The following is a 19,659-nucleotide window of genomic DNA, read 5'->3' on the forward strand; positions in this document are numbered from 1 at the left end:
ATGTCCGAGTGTTTCCACACAGCAGGCAGTTCTCCTTTCTCCCAGCACTCATTGTAGTAACGGAGGAGAGCCTCGATGGCCTGCGGCGGTAGGTTGCGTAGGTGTTTGTTAAGGATCTGGTCTTTACCAGGGCTAGTATTTCTAGACAGCTTGGATAGGGCTACGTGGATTTCGGCATGCGTGATGGGTCTGTCGAGTTCTGGACTCGGTTTTCCAGAGTATTCTTTGCTGCGAGTTGACGCGGTAGAGGGTGCGTCTTCGCACAGTTTCTTTTGTAGTTCTCGCAGGAGGTGCTCTTCTGATCCGGCGTGGTTGTGGATAAGACTGTGAAGATGTTGCTTCTGGCTCATTTGGTGGGTTCAGTGGCCAGGAGTGCGCGTAGGAGGTGCCAGGTCCTCTTCGTGCTCAGTCCCCTGTAGCTTGTCACAGAAAGCGTGCCAGTTCTGCCTGGCGAGGTGGTCCGCATAGTCTTCAGCCTGCTTGGTAAGGAGAGCAATACGTGTTTTCAGCTTTCTGTTAAGCTTTTGTCGCTTCCATCTCTTCAGGAGGCCACGTCTTGCCTCGCAGAGATGGAGGAGGTGCGCGTCGACCGCGGGTGTATCGGCATCGAGTAGTAGGATCTTGGTGTAACGTTCTGCTGTGTCTAATACATTTTCGAGCCACTCGTCAATGTCAGTTATGCTTGCACCGAAATCTAGCTTGTCCCTAAAGGATTTCCATTCGGTTAGCCGTGCAATTCCGCTCTTGGTCTGTTTACGGGTGTGTGCTACATCTAATTGGAGGGTATGGTGATCGCTACCTAAGGTTTCCTGGAGTCGACTCCACTCTGCCCATGGGACGTCCGCAGTAAAGGTTAGATTGGGGTTTGTGTCCCTGGAGACGCTGTTTCCAATTCTCGTGGTCTGGAGAGAATGATTCCAGAGGATGAGTCTGTGTTGCTGGGCCGCATTATGCACGCTAGCACCCTTTTCTGTGGTGGCATGATAGCCCCATGCCGTGTGCTAGGCGTTGAAGTCTCCCGCTATGACGAGTTGGTATCCATTCGTGGATTTCCTGATTTTTCGCACAAAGTGATCGAAGTCCGGTAGCTGGTCGCGAGGCGGGCTGTACACGCTGGCCACAAATAGGCTTTTCTGCGTCTTTCGTTCCGGTAAAACCTCGATTAAGGTGTGTTCGGTCTGGGTATTCTCTACGTCATGTTTCTGGGCTGTGAGAGTTTTCTTCACCAGTATGGCAGTCCGTCGGGTTTGTGCATATGTGGCGTATCCTTGCAGTCGGACGTTCTGCGTGTTGGTTTCCTGTAATGCTATGACGTCGGGTTGATTCAGCTTGACGAATTCTTGTAGATTGGCGTGTCGAGGGTGGTATGATCGACAGTTCCATTGCCATATGTGTATAGTTGAATGCTGGTTCTTTGCCTTGTGGTTAGGGGTCGCCATCGTCGTAGGATTCGAATTCGTGTCGGCGATCGCGAGTGAGCGAGACGGAGTGAGAGTCGCTGTGGTTGTTCACCCGTGCCTTCTTTCGAGTCGTCGGGCGCGAATTGTCCAGCTGTGATTTAGTGATGTAGTTGTTCTTTACATGCGCGATAAAATTGCTGAGCTGTGGTGCGATCCCATCAATTTTGGCGTTTAACGTGGCGATCTTGTTTTCGAAGGTAGCGGCTGTTTTTTCGACTGCTGATTGGACAACTTTTTCCATAGTGGCGTGGATGTTCTTCATAAAGGCTTCTTGAAATATCAGGCACCTTGCATCTACTATGGCTTCAACGTCAGCCTTGGTCAACGTCGTTCTCGACTGTCTGTTTATGTTTTCGAGCTCCTGGCATTTTTGATGCAGCTTGTCTGTGAGTTCTTGTTGTTCTTTGCATTTTTGAAGCAGTTTGTCGGTGAGCTCTTGCTGTTTCTGTTGACTGCGGAGTAGCTTGTCTATGAGGTTTTGCCGGCTTTGCAATTGGCTGTGCTCATTCTGCAGTTTGCTCTGCTGGTTCTGCTGCTTGTTTTCTAGGACCCGTATAACTGCTGCTTCGGCCGATGCATCCAAGCTGCTCGTACTACCCGAGTCGCTCGAGCTGCTTACCGCATCGGCGTAGCTCGCGCGTTTGACTGAGCGGGAGCGAGAGCGGGAACGTGAGCGCGAAGCACTTCGCAGTATTGGCTTGGAGCTGCTGCGCCTGGGCGAGCTGCCCTCACTGACACTGCTCTAGCTGGTGGCCGAAGTGCCCAGCTCCGGGAACTCTTCACTGCTGGAGCTCCAGCGGTTGTCTCTTTCTTGCAGTCTGTTAAGGCGCTGTTGCTGTATATTGTAGGGTGGAGGGCTTGGCTTCAGTCTCTTCTTGCACTCTGCACTTGCAGTTTCTTGCGCTTCACCGCAGAGCTTGCAGGTCAGTTTGCAGTCATGGTCTTGTGGTTGTCCAGTATTGCCGCACTTGTAGCAAAAATCTGGGATGGGTTTCGGACAGACGTCTTGGCGGTGTCCCGTGTTGCCACAGGTGCGGCAGTACTGCACTGACTTGCGATATGGTCTGCAGCGGAAGTCTACGCTCTGGAAGATGATGTAGTAGGGAACGTGCGCTCCTTCGAATAATACGACTGCCGTGGTCGAATGACCCATCATTCGGGCGTGAAGGACGGTGTATCGTGCCGGTGCTCGGATTCCTGCCATAAGTTCTGCGGTGCTTGTTCCTGGTATGAGGCCATTGATGACGCCTCGGGAGACGTCCTTAGGGGTTCGTATGTTGCCTTTGACGTTGTGGTAAGTGCCTCCGAGCTGTATTCTGTTGATGCTGACCAGCATCTTGGCGTATTCCTTGTCGGCCGTGCTTGCGATGATTAAATTTTCGAATCTCTGTACTTGTACGCGTACTTTATCATTGAAGTCCTGCTGCGATAGTCCACTCGCTCTACCGATGGCGTGCATGACTGCGACGGTATTCCATTTGGCGAGGTCGAGACCTGCTTGCGGGCGGTAGACGATCTTAAAGTCGTCAAGTGGCAGGGGTGGCATCCTGGGTCTGCGTTGTTGCTGTGAAGGTGCTGCATTGGGCGTTTGCTCATCGGTTGGTTTTTTTGCCGGCGTCTTAGAATTCGAGGTGTCCTTCTTGGCTTTCTTGATTCTTGTGATCCAGGCACTTTCCGCTTCGATTGTTCGGCCGCTTTCTGTATCATAGTTCCAGGTACCTTCCCCGGTGTTTTCCGGTCTGTTTGCATTGCATTTGCTTCATCTTCTTTCTGGTTTGTCATTTCGCTTGCAGCAGCTGCTTCTCGGCTCATCGTAGGGGCTCTTCGCCGCGGCGTGGGCGAGCGCACGTGTGCGCGTGCTTACGCGGCGCGCGGCGCGAGGGTGTTTCTGCCGATGAGATTGCGGGAGCAGGGTCTGGCGTTAGGCTTAACCGGGCGGGCGGGCGGTCGTCGGGAATAACGCTTGATATCTTGAGATAAGGTGCACTCACCCGAAAGTGGCTAGTGCCTGCCAGTTACTCTCGTCTTGCCGGTTGCACCGGTGCAAAATTTGGTGTCGTCACTAGCCTTGTTCCGGGTTGAGAAGCACGAGAAGCGGGAGCCCATGTGAGACACTGTTGAACTCCATGGCCCCCTGGCGGGTTTTTTCTGCACGAAATAGATACAATTTCAATTTTGCCGTGTATCTCTCAAATATTAGGAAAACACCTGTTGCAAGTCATGTCGAAGTACCTCGATGCCAGTAGCATTATTTCAAGCATGCAGTATGGTTTTGCCCCAGGCAGAGGCACACAGGCTCTCCTAGAGGATATTTCATACATTATGAATTCAGCTTTTGATGCTAACCAGGTCGTATATGCTCTTTTTCTTGAAGCTAGCAAAGCTTTCGACAGTGTTTGCCATAGTCTTTTGTTACATAAACTTTCCTTGATGGGATTTCGTGCGCCTTTCCTAAAACTACTCTCTGACTTTTTGGAGTATAGAACGCAGTTAGTCTCTATTGGGCAGTACCAGAGTAATACTACTTCAATAAAAGCCGGAGTACCTCAGGGATCAATATTAAGTTCACTTTTTTTCAACCTATATGTAAATGACCTCGCCGCTGCTATCCCTGCTTTTACACTTCAGTACGCAGACGACCCAGTTATCGTGTCTCAAGCTCCCCGTTTTTCAGATGCAATCTCCCTTTTGCAAGATGCAATGATTAGCGTTATGAACTGGTTCACTAACAATGTCCTTAAAGTGAACGTCTCGAAAACACAGCTTATACGTTTTCATAATCCTTTGAAGAAAATCAGTTTAAACGTTCCATTACTGGCGCACTCTTCATCTTGCTCCACCTGCACCTGCTCGCCCGTTCCGTATGTTTCAACAGTGAAATACCTCGGCGTCTTCCTCGACAGTGACTTCGCATGGAATTGGCATCTGGCCCATATATGCTCAACATTAAGTGCAGTTTCATGTACATTATAGAATATCAGATATTACATGCCACTCTCCATTCGTAAAACGGTTTGACAAGCTTTGGGTTATAGTATACTTCGCTATGGGATTATGGTGTACGGTCAATGCGTGATTCGATGGAAAAATAGTCAACCCTATCCTTCGATCTATTCTGCAAATTATTGGTTATGATTTAGGATTAACCACCAGCATTGACTGTTTCAAAGCCTTAAGGTTGCCAGATTTTAACGCCCTTCTAACGGAAACAGCCATCCTGAGGCATTTCTGGTCGCACAAATACAAGGTCGAATATGTTCCTGCTCATTGTCTCCGGCCGAAAGACCGTTTTCGGGTACCTCACTGCTCTACCAAGTACGCAGCGCACTCGTAATTACTTCATCCCTTCCTCCCTCAATAAACTACCAGTAAGTGCCTTTTGCGCGAAATCAAAGTATAAATTAGGACAAATTCTTCGTCGCATTAACCTCTAATCCCTTACACGGTTGGTTCTTTCATGTATATTGAAACCCTACATAACTTTATGGTACTGGAGCAAGTACATCAATTTATTTATTTCATTATACACCTACTGATGTGTGTGAATAGAGCGTGAAAAGAATACTTATGTTTGTTTCAGTGCCCTGCTCCGTGCAGATCTCATATGTATATTGCTGTCTCTTTTTTCTGTTCCTATTTCGATTGTTTTTTGTTGGCTGTTGTCAATAGGATAATTGATGGCTTTTAAGCAATATACAAACGCCTGATGTATGTTTTCTTGCTCTGTATTAAGAATGCTGGGTAATGCTACTTTTCAGCGTAGGATACGTGGTTTGTTTTCATTTTTCCTCGTCATTGCTGTTTGTGTTTCTCTTCTGTGTCCGTTCCTGCTAACAATGTTTCTGCATATCTTGGGGTATCCGCGGTACTACATTGTGTTAAACGCCGTCTGTCGGCTCTGCCCTTCAAGCCCAATGCGGCTTTGGCAGGCCTATTACATATTAGTGCTGGTGGAATTCCTGTGTCAATAAAATATTATTATTATTATTATTATCATTATTATTATTATTATTATTATTATTATTATTATTATTATTATTATTATTATTATTATTATTATTATGTCTGTTCCCGGGTGAGCCCGAGGACTTGCTCCCGCTGGAAGGTGTTGCACCGGGCGGCCACTTCTGACACCATGTAACGTTCCGTGCCTTATGGGAGTGTGCGAAGCATTGACCAGGCCGACATGGTGAAGCGCGAAAAACTGCTTGCGCCCTTCATTGCGCTTGCTTATAAAGACACGCCAAAAGCAAAGGGGAAAAAGTAAAGAGAGAGGGCGCGGCTCGTGCCGAGTAGAAATAATGACGTGGGTTGCCCTGGTATGCGTACTGTCACATCACGATACACCTTCCAAGAAAAGCAGTCGATGGTTCAAATTGTCACGATCGCACGTGCCTCGAAAATCCTGCCGACAGCAAAAATGCAAGTTCAGTGTTTTGCAGTGCCTTCCAGCTGACTGCGGCAAACTCCAGTCAGCGGCAAACCACTGTGGGCGGCAGCGCCAGCTAGGCAGTATGTGCCCCATGTAACACAATGACTTCCTCAGGACATCCTCGGGAGTTACAACTGAGCACATTTGGACGTCCTCAGGACGTCCTCACAGGAGCTTCAAGATATCACAATTCCATTTGTCCAGCCTCTGCATATCCTAAGGCAGGACGTCCTCAGAAGAGCATTTTTGGATCATTTCAATAAGCGTTCAAGACGTTGTAATGATCTAAACATTCACGGCGCCAAGTGTGAATCCTTTATTTTGTTAACTGAAGCGACCTGTTTCCCGTTCACAGAGCCAGAAATTCAGGCTTGAAACTTCAGCTTGCACTTACTCCTAATACTTTATAGTAAAGCAATGAACGGGGCTAGCTGTCGACGTTTATGATTGTTTTGCGCTTAGTGTTACACTGATGGAACTAATGGACGAACATAAGGAACAAGACGCGTACGTACGTGCGGCGCAAACTACCAACTTGTTTACTACTGTTAAAGAACACGCTTATATACAAGGTGATGTGTCGGGGGAGGGGGGAGAGGTTAGATATAAAAATATATGCTAAGGTGACGACATGTGATGATGCGGTGAGCCGGAAAAACATCGTTCACTTTCATCCGTTCGCCCTGGTAGACTGGAACTCATATTTGGAACACGGTCTTCGGTGCGCGCTGGCTAATCCATTAAAATGCTACTTATGTATACGTACGCTTCTTCCCGTAACATCTTTGGTGGAAGTGCGGGGTAGTCACCTGCGCAAGAACGTGTTCCGCAGCGGACGTAACCTGGGCGCCATGCCATCCGAAGGAGAGCCTACAATCGCTGACACGTCGACGCCACTGACGGTTATCCTATCCCAGCCCCGTGACCCTGGGATGTTCTCTGGGATCGCCAACGTTGACGTCGAGGACTGGTTGCAGAATTACGAGTGGGTCAGCGCACACAACATGGGACATCATCATCATCATCATCATCATCATCATCATCATCATCATCATCAGCCTGGTTACGCCATTCATTCATTCATCATCAGCCTGGTTACGCCCACTGCAAGGCAAAGGTCTCTCACATACTTCTTCAACTACCCCGGTCATGTGATAATTGTAGCCATGTTGTCCCTGCAAACTTCTTAATCTCGTCCGCCCACCTAACTTTCTGCCGTCTCCTGCTACGCTTCCCTTCCTTGGAATTCAGACCGTAACCCTTAATGACCATCGGTTATCTTCGCTCCTCATTACATGTCCTGCCCATGCCCATTTCTTTTTCTTGATTTCAGTTAAGATATCATTAACTCGCGTTTGTTCCCTCACCCAATCTGCTCTTTTCTTATCCCTTAACGTTACACCAATCACAACGACGACGACGACGCAATAGCTCGTTGCGTCGTCCTCAATTTGAGTAGAACCCTTTTCGTAAGCCTCCATGTTTCTGCCCCGTAGGTGCCTACTGGTAAGGCACAGCTATTATACACTTTTTTCTTGAGGGACAATGGCAACCTGCTGTTCATGATCTGAGAATGCCTGCCAAACGCACCCAGCCCATTGTTATTCTTCTGATTAATTCCGTCTCATGATCCGGATCCGCAGTCACTACCTGCCTTAAGTAGATGTATTCCCTTACGACTTCCAGTACCTCGCTGCCTATTGTAAATTGCTGTTTTCTTCCGAGACTGTTAAACAATTACTTTAGTTTGTTACAGATTAATTTTTAGACCCACTCTTCTGCTTTGCCTCTCCAGGTCAGTGAGCATGCATTGCAGTTGTTCCCCTGAGTTACTAAGCAAGGCAATATCATGAGCGAATCGCAAGTTACTAAGGTATTCTCCATTAACTTTTATCCCCATTTCTTCCCAGTCCAGGTCTCTGAATACCTCCAGTAAACACGCTGTGAATAGCATTGGAGAGATCATATCTCCCTGCCTGACGCCCTTCTTTATTGGGATTTTGTTGCTTTCTTTATGGAGGACTACGGTGGCTGTGGAGCCGCTATAGATATCTTTCAGTATTTTTACATACGGCTCGTCTACACCCTGATTCCGTAATGCCTCAATGACTGCTGAGGTTTCGACAGAACATGGGATGCAACAACATGGGACGTAACAGGCTTATGCTAGTGAACATAATATTCTACTAAAGAAAGCTGCGCGGGTATAGTTCGAGACTCGTGTGCGTGTATAAGAGATAACGACTTGGGATCAGTGCATGCATAAGCTTCGGGATTCGCTCGGCAAGCCCTTCAGCCGCCAACGTGTTGCTAAGGGCCTTGCGAGCAGTCCACAGAGCACCACTGAATCGTATGTGGCGTGTATCCCGGACGTTCTCGCTCTTTGCCGCAAGGCGGATGATAACATGGCAGAGGCAGATAAAGTCAGGCACGTCCTAAACAGCATTGCGCACGACACGTTTAACCTGGTTTAAATGACCTTAACGACAATCAATAAGATCATAAACGAGTGTCGCCATTTTGAAGACGCGAAGAACCACCACATACTATACCAGTTTATGCGTTTGGCGAATACGGCTGCTTCGCGGACGTGCGAAGACCTTCGCTTTCCGCGTGAGCTTTCCCCCGAGAACGTCGTACTTATAGTCCGGCAAGAGATAGAAGCAGTGTCTCCGCCACTCCCGCGACACCATGTTTTGACGATTCCCGACCGCTCGTGTCCCCCATTCACCAAGAGCTAGACAATGTATGTCTGCTGTCCATCTGCTCCGCCAACCTTCTTTGTCCCTGTTCACCTAAGGCAGTAACGTGCCGACTCCAGCTATCGCAACCCGAGCGAATGTCGCATAGACGATGAGCTGATAGACCCATGTACCTGCGGACATGCGGCCCTATCTCTCGCCACTACCGAAGTTGCTGGTCTGTGTACTGTCACCAACATTTTACACCTGCCGCCGCTCATCACTGAACCCCCACTCACATGCACCCTCTGCATATTTCGAAGATGCACCTGACAACGCTCGAGCCACTGAGACTAGCCGATCACCGTCACCATGCACGCAGTCGCCGCTCCCGTTCACCCCAGCTGCGTGCGTCGCTCCCTGTCCCCATCTTGCCGCCGCCGCTCTCCGAAGGGAAACCAACTGGGGCAGCTCCTTGAAGTGACGCTTCTCTAGCACCCAGTCCTGAAATTCGTCTGTTGACCATGCTTACTGATCGGAGCAACCTTCTGGATGTGGACGTGGATGGGTTGTCAGTTAAATTCAGCACTCTTAATAGACACTCGCGTGCAAATTTCTATCGTGAGTGCGCAGCTTCGAACGTATCTAAACAAAGCACTAGATCCAGCTCCACCTCCATTGCAACAGGTCGCCGACGCTGGAACTATGTCTGTGCTTGGGATGCGTGCTACACGTCTCAGTGTGGCCGGCCGCCACTACTACGTTTCGTTTAGTGTACTCAACTGCTGCCCTCACGATGATATCCTTGGACTTAACTTTTCAGCCGCCCATTGCTCTGATTGACTGTTCAGCTGGTGTTTTACAGCTTCACATACCTCGTTTCATTGACTCCCCTTTCCAAGCCCCAATTCACCTTTCATCTGCGTATTTCATTCGTATTCCACCTCAAGCAGCAACTTGCATTACTACCTTGCATTACTTGCATGCCTGTGCACCTGTACGTGACAGAGACTATATGTGATTAATCCCACAACTTCAGTCTACTTTTTCCACAATGTCTTCTTTCCACGCACCGTCGGTTCTGTAGCGGTCAATGAGACATGTCTTCACATCATAAATTTTGGACTGTGCCCTCAAGTACTTCGTCGGGCATATCTCTTGCCACGTTTTCACCGTCCCGTGAGTGCCATATACCATCCCTATCTGTAGAGCCGTCGTCTACCAGTGCTCGCTCTGCGCCTTCTGCGTCTGCTTCGCCCAACGACTTTGCATTGATGATTGCACCGGACCTCCCACCTCAACAAGCCGCAGAGCTCCTTGACCTCCTCGATTCCTACTCAGACATTTTCGACCTCAATGATCACCCTTTGGATCAGATCACGGTTGTCAAGCATCGCACAAATACCAGCGGTGCAACCCCCGGTCTCCGGCGCCCATACCGAGTATAGCCCTCGGAGCGACAAGTTATCCAAACATAAGTTGACAAAATGCTTGCCAAGGGAATTATATAGCACTCTTCCAGCCAGTGAGCTTCGCTTGTTGTTCTGGTCAAAAATAATAATAGCTGGCTATTATGTGTGGACTATCGTCACCTAAACAAAATCACTAAGAAAAATATCTAGCCACTTCCGCGCATTGCCGACGCTCAGAATTACCTTCTCCGTGCGACTAATTTTGAAGCGCAGCTACTAGGCACCCCTTCCTGCGGCGAGCATCGGCGTCCTTCGTAACCGAGCGAATGAGCACGGCGATGGACGAAAAAGCGAACGTGGAACGCAGCGGGAGATGAAATGCGGCGATAGCGAACAGAGCACGAGAAAGAAAGCGGAGGACGAGCGTACGGCGAAAGCGAGAGAATAAAAGCTTAGTGCCCCGCAAGACGGGCTCTGCGGCGACGATGGCTACGAGGTGGCGCCAGAGTAGAGCGCGTCGTCTGTATGGAAAGAAACCGCTGCATGAGTGGATGTCTGTCTGCGGCGGCTGCTGTGGATCACGCCCACGTCATACACGCGCTGCGTCTCTCCATCTCCCGATTAGCGAGGCACTCGCGCCACACTTCGCTATCTTTGCAACGTGCCGCGCGGGACAGATTGTTCGCGTCAGCCTGTATATCGCGAAATATAAACTCGTCTACAACTGCACTCAAATTTCTCAATAGGGAGTATCGTAAATGTCGATACATTTTTTTCATCTATTAATCGCTCCGGATATTGGAAAATTGCCGTTGAAGAGCTGGAACGTGAGAAGACCGCAATTGTCACATCCGGTGGCCTATATCATTCTGGCGTAATGCCTTACGGCTTGTGAAGTGCGCCGGCGACCCTGGAGCAGATGATGGACATGCTCTTGCGCGGCTTTATATGGTCCATATGTTTGTGCTGCTTGGACGACGTGGTCGTATTTTCTCCAATTTTAGCAACCCACCTTGAAAGACTTTTATCTATTCTTTCTGTTTTCTGCACCGCTCGCCTATAGCTCTTTGAGTGCAGATGCCACTGCGATCACCGCAAAATTACCATGCTCATACATCTCGTCGATTCGTCAGGCATTCGTCCCGACCCAACTAAAGTTAATGCAGTACAGAGCTTCCCCGTGCTGATCTGTTCCAAAGATGTTCGATGGTTTATTGGCCTATGCTCGCTCTTACTTCCGCCGCTTTGTGAGAAATTTCGCGCATGTTGGCTGTCCTCTGACGGACTTCCTCAAGAAAGACGTTGCTTTCTGCTGGGGCTCTGGACAAGCTACTGCTTTCTCGGAACTCATCAAGCTACTTACAACACCTCCAATTCTCGGATACTTTACGGAATTTAATAGTTACGGAATCGGCGCAATTTTAGTCCACCGATCGTGTGGGCATGACCACGTTACCGCCTATGCCAGCAGCCTCCTCTCTCCGTCCAGCCCAATTACTCGATTACCAAGCGCGAGTGTCTCGCACTCGTTTGGGTGGTGGGCAAGTTCTGACCCTGCTTATAGGATCAACCATTTGCAGTCACAGCCGATCACCATGCCCTTTGTTGGCTCTCTTAGCTCAAGGATCCCACCGGTCGTCTCAGTCGCTGGGTCCTACGTCTCCAGGAATACACATGCACTGCGGTCTGCAAGTAGGGTCCGTCTACACCAGCATACCGGCTGCCTGTCTCCTTATCCCGTCGATGCACCGGATGCTTTAGTGGCTGCCGCACTGACCAGCGTTGTCTCGCTATCTGCCTTGAAAAACATTGGTTCTGAACAACGGCGCGACGAGTCGTAACGGCAGCTGATCCAACACCCGCTTTCCGATGCATCCGACCCATCCCTTCCCATGTTTGTGTATCGCTGCAACAAGCAGCCCGATAGAACCGAGCTTTCATCTTCGACAGACTGTACTCCAGATACTGCACGATGTTCCCACCGATCGGCACCTTGTCGTATCTCGGACCTATCGATCTCGGCCGCATTAGGCGATGTTTTTTTCTGGCCCAGTCTCAACGACACTGTCCGCCGCTATGTGGCCGCGTGTGAGTCGTGTCAACGCCAGAAAAAAACGGCTCTGCCTCCTGCTAGTCTGCTACGGCCTCCGGACATACCAACTGACTTTCTTCTTTAGCGTTGGCGTTGATATTAGAGACTTTTAGCAGTGCCTTATTACGGTACGGTAAGCGCGGTATACGGTACGGTATTACTGTTCCGTACTAAATTACCGCAATGACCGAAGACGTTTTAGCTGCGTGTGCCGCTCGATGCGTACGGTAATCTGATAATGATGATAGCGTCTAACATTGGGGCTTTACAGAGTACAATAACTATGCGCTGAGCGCGAAATATTCATTTTGACGAATACTAGAAAGCTTTAGCTTGTTCATACACGCATCATTTTTTACAAAAGGGCCCGGCTACGGTAAACTTAGACACCAGTCACAAGGCCGGTGGCGACATCTTGTGACACTTCGTCCTGCAACACGTGAAACCTTTTGTTACATAGGTGTTTTTATCTAATCAATACATAAAAAAGGGTTTGTTTCTTGTAAATTGCACCGCTGCTGACAATTTACACCAGCAGATAAGTTGAATATAGTTAGTTACTGCAATAAAAACTCTGTGTCCCCTCTAAGTAAACTCTGCATCACTAGATGGCGCCACCTACCTGGTTTTTTTTTTATGCCACTGTTTACTTGTCATTTCGTCGCCCCGCAGATGGTGGTTTAAAGTAACCTCTTGCCTTGGTATTATCATGGTAAAAAAAAGCACGCGAGAGGTGGACTCTGTGGCCGACATCAGCTTCTCACTGTTTTGGCTTGGTGCAGCTCAGCTCGCGACACACGGTGCTAGCCGAGCCTTACCGCCTCGTATGCCGTACGGAAAGTCATACCGTACGGTACAGTTCGCGCATGCGCAGTCCTCGACCGGTACGGTATTACGCACTTACCGTACCGTATACCGTACTTTCCGTAGCACCGCTAAAAGTCCCTATTCTCGGGTCATTTCCTATACCGGATGCCGTAAATAAGTGCTTTGCCGTCGTTACTGACTATAAAACCCGCTGTGTCTTTACAAGAGCCCTACCCAGCAGCTGCGCTACAGACGTCACTGATTTCTTGCTTCGCGACGTTATCCTACACAATCGATTGCGGACGATACTTCCTAGACAAAGTCTCGATGACTTACTTCAATCACGTGCAACTAAACACAAGCTCGCCACAACCTACCACCCTCAAAATAATGGTCTTACCGAACGCTTGAACCGCACAATAACTGACGTGCTCGCCACGTGTATTTCGTCCGATCACCGCGACTGGTACACTGCTCTACCATTTGTCACGCTTGCTTACAATTCCTCGCGCCACGACACAGCTACCAACTCACCCTTCAGCCTTCTATTCGGCCGCGAGCCGACCTTACTTTTCGAGACTTTGCTTCCCACATCACTCCACTCGCCGACAGAGTGTGCTCGTACCGTCAGAGCCACAGCGACCGAAGCACGCCATGATTGCCAGTCTTCGTTTCTCCGCTTCCTCCGCAACGACCAACGCCATCCCGACGTGGTCTACGAATCAGGTACCCTTGTTCTAGTTTGGTCTCCATGTCGGTGTGTTGGTCTTTCGTAAAATCTCCTCTCGCGACATTCCAGCCCTTACGCCATCCTCCGCCAGATGACGCCTATTACACATGAAATGACTATGTGAAGACGTCTGCCCAGCGGTCGATTTAGGCGCCACTGGCCTCCTGAAGCCTTTGGGCTCAGCGAGAGCAGTGGAAAAGTAAACGTGTCTGGTATAGAGATTAGTAAGAGGCGATTGGAAAATTTGTGGAAGAAAAGTAAGGAAATGACAAAAAACGGAGCCGTACAAAAGCAAAGTTCGCAATAGGGGATCAGAAAATTTGGTTGTGGGAGTTCGTATCGGGTTTTTTTTTCTTTTTTTTTTCTTTTTTAACCGAGGTAGCATATTAGGCAGTATAATAGCAAGAGCTTGGTGGCGCAACCCACCAGCCCGTTCCAAAGGGGATGCGCATAACATCCATCCACGACTCCACTCGATGCAAACCCGCCTTCACCTTCCTCTGACATCATCCACGTCGGCCGCCTCAAGCCATATCTTTCTAGAACAAGCGAGTTACACCAATAAGGCCCTTTATTCGTTGGAATGACTGTAACAGTGTGTAATGTTGGAAGAACAGGATTTGGATTCTAGTTATACGAGAAGGCATATTTGGAATTAAGGCTCTTCGGCACGTGTTGGCTCAGCCATTCAAATGCGATTTAGACATGCCTACGCTTGTTCCCGCACAATATATTTTTTTTTTCATAATGAACAAAGCTTCTCACTTTCTTAGCCGTGACATCATTCGGGAAAAAATAAGTACAACTACACGCAGCTACATCTAGCTTTGAAGCCGACATGGCGATATTTGCCTCCTACCAGTGATAAGATCGGCGGTTTCTTGGGCGTTTGCAACAATCCGCCTATTTCATGTTCCTGCGCTGCCCTCTGACGAACACCGCTGGAAACGTTTTGGAAGGGTGCCGGGGATTTCACCGATTGATTTGTGTGCCTGCGCCCATGTTTAGTGTGTGTCGGTTGTGCCTTTCGTCGATTGCGATTGATTATTGTTGATGGTTTCTCCGGGGCAGCATGTCGTTCCCCGATAGACTATAGTGAGTGAACAGGCCCGAGTGCACTGTTGGGGTAAGAGTGTGGCCGATAAGGGCACGCTGAGTTACGACTGCCGACGCGGCTGCCTTAGCGTTCGTTGTCGCTGATGTCTGCGCTTGCACATTGCTTTCTGTATTCCTTTACACATTCACTAAACATTTCGCATATTCAAGAAGCCTTCGAGCGCAATCTTCCATGTCGGATTTGCCAAAGCGATGCATTTGTTTGCATCTACATCTACAGTTTCAGATCGCTGTTAGTTTCACATATTGTAGAAACACCGCATCGCTGATTCTCAAAACGTAGCAAAACATACATATCTGTGCATATTAGCCGTGTTGTTCCACCATGATACGAGCCACTATGAGCAGCCGAGCCACTTAAACAACTGCAGCTGTGATGCAGACACATATATATTACGGGCTGCTACTACCGATTCTCGCTTTTGTTTAACTTCATCATACTTACTGTTTGCACGTGCCATAAAATATTATTAGAGAAAACTGTGCTCGGCATAAGCCGTCACTCATAGGCCGTGTAGTTCTCTCGCGAAAACGCGGATGCCATCGCTGACACCATTGGTAACTGAGCGAGCTTATTCTGCCATACCGAATGCACTCTCTCTTCTTTCCCGTTTGACGCAGAGTTAAAAGAGTGCTTCTCTGGAATTAAGAAATGTGTCAGCATACCTACACACACAGATGCGAATGCGACTGGCAGCGTCGGGAACGGTGACCAAAGTACAATACGTTGGCACAGCGCTTTGTCGCTGCTTGCCGCTTATTGTGTATGTGCCGTGCGAAGTGAAGAGTAGTTGTCGAATACCCCAACTGAACTACAACAGTGGTTTCCTTCGTTCTGACTGGCTCTATGTGCCATCCTGACTGGCAGTTATGTGCTCTCTTGTTTATGAGTTCATTATTTCGCTTATTATTCTTGTATTTTCTAAAATTGTTTAGTATTTGTATTACAGTGGCTATATTTTTTTACATTGTTTATCGAAAGAATTCTATCTTTTGTCTTTTCTCTAATATGTACACTACCGGTCCCATTATTTTTGTGCAATGCTTTAGTGCTTGTGTAAACATTTTTCTACTCTATATTAATAATGTATGCATATTGTGTTTTGTTATATGCTCTCTCTCTCTCTCTCTCTATATATATATATATATATATATATATATATATATATATATATATATATATATATATATATATATATATATATATATGCGTCTTTAAATGTTTGTATAGTCTCGCGTTTAGGAGATTGATTTAAAAACTTTACGTAGCTGTGAAAATGCTGCTGCGCTGCCCCAGAGTGCGCTGTGGAGTCCTTAGTGCAGGGCCGCAGCAGCCCCGGCCATCCACTGCGCTCTATATTAATCAGCTGTTGCTGATGAGTAGCTGTAAGTAGCTGATTAGTAGTTGTAATCAGCTGTTGCTGCTTAGTACTAATTAAATATTATTGTGAACGCATGAGGCGATGTTAGCGCGACCACACGATGGTCCAAGAAAGTCACGGGAGCCCAAGCGAACCAATCGAGGCAGTTCACGAGGCCAGTCAAGGCACAGTTAATTAAAATAGAGTTAAGGCCTGGACCTTTGGTGGTGGCAACGAATTACATAAATAGATGAACTAATTTAATAATTAGTGAATTAAGAGCAGTAACAACTATTGGATAATTTTTAATTAATATTGAATTAATTACGCATTACCTAACTGGGCGGATTTATAATAATTTGAATATCTCATAGCTACGGCAAACATTTCCTTGGTTGTGCCCAGCTACGCTGCATTAGTCCGCATATTTTAAAACTCTGGCTGAAGTTAGCTGGGGCACACGGTATATACACACTCTCAGCACTTCATTTCGGGATAAAAAAAAATGAAGCTAGCACTATTTCCTTCATCAGAGCACTACATTCACAAGTGCAATGTTGAAACCTACGTGAGCTTTGCTCCCTTGCGAGCAGACTTGCACATTCAAAGTAAGTTATCGCTGCAGGAACGGAGCATATATATGCATTCGCGTCACTAAATAAAATTGGATGATATGGCCCGTAAACTCTTCAAAACGCACGTGGCATTTAAAACTCATAAGAGTGTCGCAAAAATGCACCGAGAGTGCAGCAAAACACGTATATATACAACGCGCCAAAACACATAAACAACGGACAGTGCTTCGTCGCCCTGTCCGCGCCGTGCTGACCGAGCAAAGTGCGACAGCAGCGCCACGAGATGCGAGGATCGGTGGTGGGTCCACGCAGTCACGGGAGTTTGAAAACTGAACCTAGTCTATGCCAATCCGAAGTCACAATATACCGGCATTCCGGTATATTGTGACTTCGGATTGGCATCGTTCTCGGAGAGACAGGACACCTTGAAGACGCGCTTGGGAAAGTGTCTGCGTTCACCCGGTCGACGGAACGCAAGCGTTAGGTTCACCCAAACGTCATGTCCGGGATGTCGCATTCATTCTTTGTTTTTCGCGTCCGTGATGTCACATCCGTCTTTGGTTTTGGCGGCAGAATGGCAAGCTCAAAGGAGAGCTACGCTCAAACAACTGGACAAAGATGTGGATCGTTTATTTTTGGGGGCTTGTGCTAGCGTAAGCTATCGTAAGTACTTCACTTTTCCATTCGATGTGCCTTTACTATGCAAACCTACGCTTTCGGCTGCCTGATACTTCATTTCCAGGTTCCTTACCAGCTTATTTTCCTTGTGACGCATCCCGCGGACCGCCGCACCGATCAGCCAGTGCTACAATGTATACTGGTAAGAGCCTTTTTCACAGTCACTTATACGTAACATTACCTGGTTACGGTGCTGCTACACGGCAGAATGTGTAAATGGCAGATAACTCAAGTGCGGCATGTGCGCGCACTTGTTTAGAGAAAATAAAGAGTAGTCATCATTTATCTCGCAATGTAAACGCACATTCCTGACACATGGTTCAGGTCTGCCGTCCGCCGACTAAGGGCGGTAGTGAATGAAGTCGCTAAATGAGTGCTTTGCGGCGTCATTGCACGCGCGGGAAACAGCCTTCGTTTACATAGTAATATGAGCCTTCACATAGCAATATCGCTGCGCTGTCAACAGCCATTCTCTGGTAACCTTTCTCCGCAGCGTAACGCTCGAGTGCTCTGTGCAGATGTGACAAAGGTTGTGTGTGCGGTCGGTATTTGTGATTTTCTGGAAAGAAGCTTCATTACAAAGTGCATGATCAGGCTGCGTGGTCGTCCATTCTACTAGAGCGGGACAATCAATAAACGATACAAGCATGGACATACACATGCTGTTGCCAAATAACCCTTAAGGTGGGTCCATTTAATACTGGTGATTTAATCGTGGATGAAGACTGGGATGTTCTCTTTATGTGCTTGCTTCAAAGTAGGATAAATCGAAACTTGGCCAACAAATTTTACTAGTGTTATAAGGTTTTGTGAGAAAGGGTGTTGTGTATTGCTTTGCAACGAGTGACTTTTAAGAGTGTGACATTGTCTCCTATCGCACGTGTATATCCCGGCTGGAAGTTATTTTCATGTGCTCAACAGTGCTTCAGGAACCCTCTGAGCACTTACACGTTGATATTACAGCCACTTGTGAATTCTGGTCCTAATGTAAGCATTAAGGGGTTTTAGCACTCCTCTTATTGATAACCTTAGACGTTAATTCTATAGTGTATATTGTTAAGTGACAAGCTGGGTCTGGTAAGTTTTACATCTTGACACTAAGAACCTGTGGCATGATGAGTTTGCGCAAAAGAACAGTGTAGGTGCCATCATATATACATTCATTGTCATTCACGCACACTATTGGAGGGACTCCAATCTACATTAAGTACAGCGCAATCGGCGCCAGTGCCAGTGGTTGCTCAATGTGTGGTTTGGAATTTACGCCAGTGCAATAATCAGTACCATCTTCAATCACGCACTAACTGGACAGCGTTATGTGAACGATATCCTTGAAGGAGTGGTTGATGAGTTTCTCAGCAAAGTCCCGCTGTCACATCTTCCACTTCTACTGTATCAGCAAGATGGGCCACCTGCATGCAGTAGCAGCCGAGCACGAAACTGGTTGGGTGCTACTTTTCATGCGCAATAAATTGGAAGGCACGAGCCTGTAAATAGGCCGGCTAGGTCACCTGACCTCTCTCCGTTCAGTTTCTTTCTTTGGGGTTATGTGAAAGATTGTGCCCGACGTCACATTAGTTCAAGGTAAGGATAATGGATGTCTGCCATAGAATTCCGGCATCGGTCATCAAGAAAGCCACTAAAGGTGTGATAAAATAGACAGTACTGCGTAGCTGCAAAAGGAGACCTATTTGAACACGTCCTCTAGGCTGATGTTCAAAGGGGCTTACGAATTAATAGATAGTAAGAGCACACAGTTTTTTTTGTCTGTGTGTGTGTCTGTGCTGACATTCTGATTGCCAGTTCGGCTCATAGAAGCGGTATATTTAATTTCGTGAACGCATTTGTTTTGCCTTTTCTCTACAAGTTGGTCGCTTTCCAGTGTGTTTATTTCGCTTTTATTTGTTGACACGAACCTCTTTTTGCAGCACGTATACACTTTCGTGAAAAATAAAATGCTCACTTTATATTGGCTTTGGTCCGAAGCAAGTTTCTGGTGTGAAATATAACTTCGCCCGCGCTCTTTCGATGCGGTGCGAGCAAAGTCTGGATTTTGAAACATTCTGTGCCTATTGCATTGCTCTTCACATTTCGTGTGTGGTCAGAGCTGCACTTAGGCTGCGTTATCAAGGCGCTTTTGTTATCATTTATCAGTCGGCCTTGAGAGAGAGATAATAAGTGTGACGTAGAGAGAAAGGAGTAGCTGCGAAGCTGCGAAACCTGCTGTTGGGGCTCCTTCCGTACCATTATCAAGGTGGTGCGCTGTCTCTTCGGGTTTGCGATAGGCAATGCAGTTACTTTCAATCAGCTTATTT

This window comes from Dermacentor albipictus, chromosome 6, assembly GCF_038994185.2.
Source record: "Dermacentor albipictus isolate Rhodes 1998 colony chromosome 6, USDA_Dalb.pri_finalv2, whole genome shotgun sequence".
In the NCBI taxonomy this organism is placed as follows: Eukaryota; Metazoa; Arthropoda; class Arachnida; order Ixodida; family Ixodidae; genus Dermacentor; species Dermacentor albipictus.